This window comes from Cryptomeria japonica, chromosome 4, assembly GCF_030272615.1.
Source record: "Cryptomeria japonica chromosome 4, Sugi_1.0, whole genome shotgun sequence".
Lineage (NCBI taxonomy): Eukaryota > Viridiplantae > Streptophyta > Pinopsida > Cupressales > Cupressaceae > Cryptomeria > Cryptomeria japonica.
The window spans coordinates 9,962,238-9,968,237 of NC_081408.1; positions in this window are offsets into that span (position 1 = coordinate 9,962,238).

The window sequence follows — 6,000 nt, forward strand, 5'->3', positions numbered from 1 at the left end:
TCAAGAGGGAAGACCTGTGGCATTTTTTAGTGAGAAGCTTAATGAAGCAAAGAAGAAGTACTTAGCCTATGACCTAGAGTTGTATGCATTAGTGCAGTCTCTAAAGAAATGGAGGCATTACCTACTTCTAAAAGAATTTGTGGTGTTCACAGACAATCAGGCATTGAGTTACATTAATACTCAAGAGAAGCTAAGCAATAGACATCTGAAATGGATGGAATATCTCCAATCCTTCACCTTCACCATTAAGCATAAGAAGGCGCAACTTAATAAGGTGGCAGATGCATTAAGCAGGAATTTGTTGATAGTTCAAGAGTTACAATTGCAGAACATAGGCAAAGAAGGTTTCAAAGACCTCTATGAAGGAGATGAAGACTTTTCAACAGCTTACAAGGTTTGCAAAGAGTTTGAGAACCATTTCCATGGTGAGTATGCAGATTACACTCTCCAAATTGGTCTCTTGTTCAAGGGTAACCAGTTGTGTGTACCAAGAGGATCCATGAGGGAGAACCTCATCCAAGAGAAGCATAATGGCAGTTTGAGTGGACACTTTGGGATTAATAAGACCCTAGATTTAGTACAAAGGTACTACCATTGGCCAAAGTTGCCAAGGGATGTGAAAAGATATGTAGCACAATGTGGTGTATGCCAAAGAGCCAAAGGTGGATCAAGCAATGCTGGTTTATATCAACCATTACTAGTCCCTAACAAACCTTGGGAATGTCTAAGCATGGACTTTGTAGTAGGACTTCCCAAGACAAAAACAGGTATGGACAACATCTATGTGCTAATAGATAGATTTTCCAAGATGAGTCATTTTATCCCATGTAAGACTACACATGATGCAAGCTATGTTGCACATCTCTTCTTCAAAGAGATTGTTAGGATTCATGGACTCCCTTTAAGCATTGTTTCAAACAGGGACAACAAGTTCATGGGTCATTTTTGGCAAACATTATGGAGGAGACTAAGAAATAACTTGTCATTTAGCTCAGCTTACCATCCACAAACAGGTGGTCAGACTGAAGTCATCAATAGGGTGTTAGGTAACTTGTTGAGGTGTTTAACTAAGGAGTATGGCCAAACATGGGACCTAATCATTTCTCAAGCCAAGTATGCATATAATGACAGTGTGAATAGAACCACTGGTAGAAGTCCTTTTGAGGTTGTCTATGGCAGACATCCAAGAGGAGTATGTGAGTTGAGAGACCTTGGTAGTTTGGAAATGAAGAGTGGGCAAGCAGAAGACTTCACTCAAACCATCAAAGAAGTTCAAGAGCAAGTTAAGAAGGCCATCCTTTAATCCACTCAAAAATTGAAAGCCAAAGTGGATGAGAAAAGGAGAGAAGTTTAGTTCAAGGTGGGTGACTATGTGATGGTACATTTGAGCAAAGCTAGGATGCAAGGTGGAAAGCCTACCAAACTACAGATAAGAAGGGTAGGATCTTGTAGAATCCTGTCACAATATGGTAAGAATGCCTACAAAGTTGACCTGCCTCCAGATTTAGCTATATCACCAGTCTTTAATGTAGCTGACCTGATCATGTACAAGGGTGAGATAGCAGGGTAGACTGAGAACCAAGCCAAGGTACTGCAAGACCTTGATGTTAATGTCTTACCATAGGTGAAGAAGCCTAAAGTAGAGGATATCTTGGAATCAAGAGTGAAGAAATCTACTAGACACCAAGTCTACGTGGAGCACTTAGTGAAATGGGCAGATCAACCAGTATCTGAACCTACTTGGGTGGAGGAGAGCAAGTTCAAGGCACTAGGCATAGAGTCGGCTCTCATCTCTTCTTATTTTTATTAGTTGTGTGTAGAGGGGGAGTATGGTGTAGGAGCGCCCTTCCAAACTCTTTCTCTTTCTTTGTTTTGTTGGTGTTATGCTTCTTTAGAAGCCATTGTACATAAAATAATGAGCCATGTGCTCATAGGTCCTAGTTAGGGTCCTAGTGGAGATCTTAGAGGTCATGAGTCAAGATTGTGATTTTCTTGAAAATGGAGGGTATGTGTGTTCTTGAAGTGTTTAGGGGTCTTTTATAAAATGGTGGTGTCCTTAGGTTGGTCCAATGTCGGTCCAGGAGTCATAAAAAGCAACATTGGGAAAGTTGCTCAAAAGTTGCAATAGTTGCATGACAACTTTTAAAAAGTTATCAAGCAACTTTTCCACCATGATGTCAAGTTCTTTAGGTTAGCATGGAAAGCCCTAGTTTGGGCACACAGGCTGAGGTATAGGTAGTATAAGTACTTGCAAACCCTAAATGAAAGGGTTGGATGTCAGACATTGTACAACCCTAGCAAAAATTATCAGACTGAGACTGTAAAACTGTTACCAGTCAGTTTGAATGAAGGAAACAAGCAAGTTAATGGACTGAGTTACATCCAAAACTATGTGGTTTACCATTCATGGTGTGAATACTTTCATTTCAAGCAATTAGTTTAGGTTCTTACATGCAGATTGAGTGTGTGTGTAAATAGTCTGTAAATTGTCTTCTTACTATCCAGTTTTGGACAGGATTGTGTAAATGAAGTCTTAACTCCATTCCCCATTGTGGAACCACCATGAAACCATGGGGAATGGATTTGAAGACCCTGTACTATAGTCTCAAGCAAGCAGTACCGTTTAAAATGCAGGAAGGCCAAGAAAAGACCTACTCCTAGGCGAGACTGGATAGTGCCCAGTTAGGAGAGGCTGAATTGTAGAGATCTTGGAGAGAAAGGTTGGACAGAGGAGAGTACATCCTTTGGAGGAAGTGTAGAGGAGTGTTTGAAGCATCATTGGTGTGAAGGAGGAGCCTCCACCAATCCAAACAAGGTGGCTAACACACAAAACCTTCACTGTGACCCAAGTAGACTACTAAACTCTCACAAAACCTTTAAAAACCCCAAAATTCGCCCTAGGCTCTGTACGACCACTTGGAGGCCCAAAACCTAGAAAATCTTGGAGTCCTTGCCAATTTATTGGCAGTCCATTTTGGAAGTTTGGGTTGTGTATGCATGGTTTGTGAGAGAAATCCCTAGAAGACCGGGTAGGAGGCCTAATTGGTCCTAATTGTTGTAGCCATGTTTTGTAACGAAAATCACAAAACAGTGAAATCGATAGAAAGGATGAAGGTAGAAACTTCTTGGGAGCACATGGAGGGATGTAAAACATGGTTTAAGACCTAACACAACCTTGCAAAGACCTTGGAAAGTGTAAACAAGCCTTAGCCCTTATTAGCCATAGTAAGTGGTTTTGAGTCTCATGAGTAGGTGAGACCTTAGCTGCAGCATAGCAACTCATTGGTGGGTGGATTGGGGAAGGTCAGGGGATTCCTCAAGCAAAGGGAGTCCTAGAGACCCTAGGGTGTGTGAAGAACACCAGGTGATCCAAATAAAGGATCCAGGAGCATAGACTAGGGTAGTCTATACCAAACCCCATCCCATCAGACCCTAGGGTTTTGTAAAATAAACAATCTGTTGTTCCTATAAGCATGTTACCTGATTTGGTTTGTTAAAGCATTCTCCACTAGGATTTATATGATATCATAGGACACCAGTTGGGTTGGGTAGGATTGGCCGACCATATAGTAATAGAGGATTTATTATTTTATTTTAAAAAAATCTATAAGATTTCAAGCGGAAACAAATTAACCTTAATTCACAGCGTAGCACTAGTGTATATTTGTGCTAATTATTTAATATAATTTTGCAGTATTGTTAGTTGAAAATTATATTATTTTAATTATATTTGTGTCTTATAAATTATAACTATTTTATTTGAAGAAAATGATATTTAATTATGAAATATTAATTATAAATCTAATTTTAATAATATAGTATTAATAATTACTTAGGTTATTTAGTGTGGCTATTGTTTATTAAATTTAAGTATTTCTCATCGTTATCGTATTTATGGCTTCTAGAATGATAATTTGGGGGAAGGCAATTAGTTCTTCAATGACGTTTGAACTAGCTTGGTCTCAAGTCTTATAATTGACAACATATAGAGTAGGGTTTCTTTTATAAAATATATAAAATGTGAGTTTGTTTTTAATCTGCAAAGTAGTTTTATTATGTTCTCTTGGTTTTGTATGAGACCATGGAGGCAAAGAAAAGCATTTGGTATTTCATTTATTGTGAAAGATACTAAACTTGGATTTTGACGAAAATCTTACATACTAGTTGAATCATCTTGTCCGCAATTTTGCATCACTTGATATAAACTTAATTGTGGTTCATATATTGTACAGAGCTAAAACATAATATAGAATATAGTATAATAGATGAAATTTAATGTTCATGGGATTTTGGAAATTTTAAAAGAAATGGATGAGGTGTCATTAGCTAATAGAATATTTACTCTTATGAATAAATAAAAGTGTACTTCAATTTTTATAATTTTTAATAAAAATGTTTGTAATAGTTACCCTTACATATAACTATTAGTCAACGAATAACTAAACCATACTATAGAATATAGTATAATAGATGAAATTTAAGATGAAATAGTTTAATTATTTATTTGTGTAGTGTGAATCAAATCCCTATAAAATATCTAATAAATTTTATTATGTTTTCATAAATAAAATTTGTTGAAATTTTATATTATATAAAAGAATCACTTTATTTACATTTTTTTTTGGCTGGGTAATAGGTGGAAGCCGATATTTTATCACTTTATATATAATATTATGAATAGATAATGAAAAAAATTAAAGTAGACATATATTTGTTATTATTTCTAGTCTAAATTCACATTTCTTAAGCTAGGAAATTGTGAAAAATATTTTATAGCTATTTCATTGGCCAAAACAATTTGACACAAATTTCATTCACTACAACAGACACTTTTTTAGATAAAATTTCCATACATAATCTAGATCTATGGGGTAGCTTCTATAATATAAAGATCTAAATAAATATAAAATGTATGCCCTAGCCATAAGGGGTGCAACAAGGCAACACAGAGCTGTGTTATCAAAAATATAACTTACATATCATAAAAAATATTTTAGAAACATTTTTTTGTGCACAAAATAAGAACTCCTCATGGATAAAATTTAACTTTAGCCTTTTTTTTTCTTTTTTGGAAGATGACATTAGTAGAATTTGGTGTATTCTTGAAGGAGACCTTTTCCTCTTGACCTATATCCATGTATGCTCAGATTGGGAGGAGAAAACTAAATTTTGATCCACCTCATTTAGGGGTGATTTCTCCTCATATCCTCTAAACAAACTAAATCAAAATGATCATCATCCTTCCTAAATGGCCCATTAAGTAGTGATTCTTCTAAACAAGCAACAAAAAATGTTCGTAGGATGTGATTGCTTCTCCTTGAGAAAATATTGGATATCTATATAAGAACAATGTAATATGCATCTCAAGTAAAAACCCTTGCACCTGGCACATGTTGTTTATTTCGGGAGAGAAATAGAAGTTCCAAGGGAACAAGTTGGAAAAGGGAGCTAGAAGAGCTTGAAACCATCATAATGGTTAGATTTAGCATCAATGCACCACATGGGAGTCTTGTGAGACACCTAAATACAAAATTTTAAATATTTACATAATGATGTATCATGAGTCAAGTAAAAAAACACCTCCTACATTTAAAATAATTACTTTCATAAGCTACATATTTCGACTAGAGTCTCTTGCCAACTTTCAATGAGATATGAACTAGGAGGCCCATGGACAAATCTATCTCTACACAAACTCAAGCACATGTGGTAATTGCGTAATTTATTGGTTCTTTTACAAAACATGTAAACTTAGCCAAACCATTTCCAATCATTCTCAAACAGTTCAACTCCAAAAAATGGAGAGTGAGATCTTTTCATATTGATCTGATTTCTTTTACTGATGGTGTTTGTCAAGGTTGTGTGCTTGGTAAGAATCTCAAGGATTCTTTAACTTTGAGTAGAGCCCACCATACTACAGTAAATTGGACCTAGTTCGTAGTGACTTCATGTTCTTTCTCACTCCATTTTTTTTGGGGGGGGCAAATATATGCTCACATC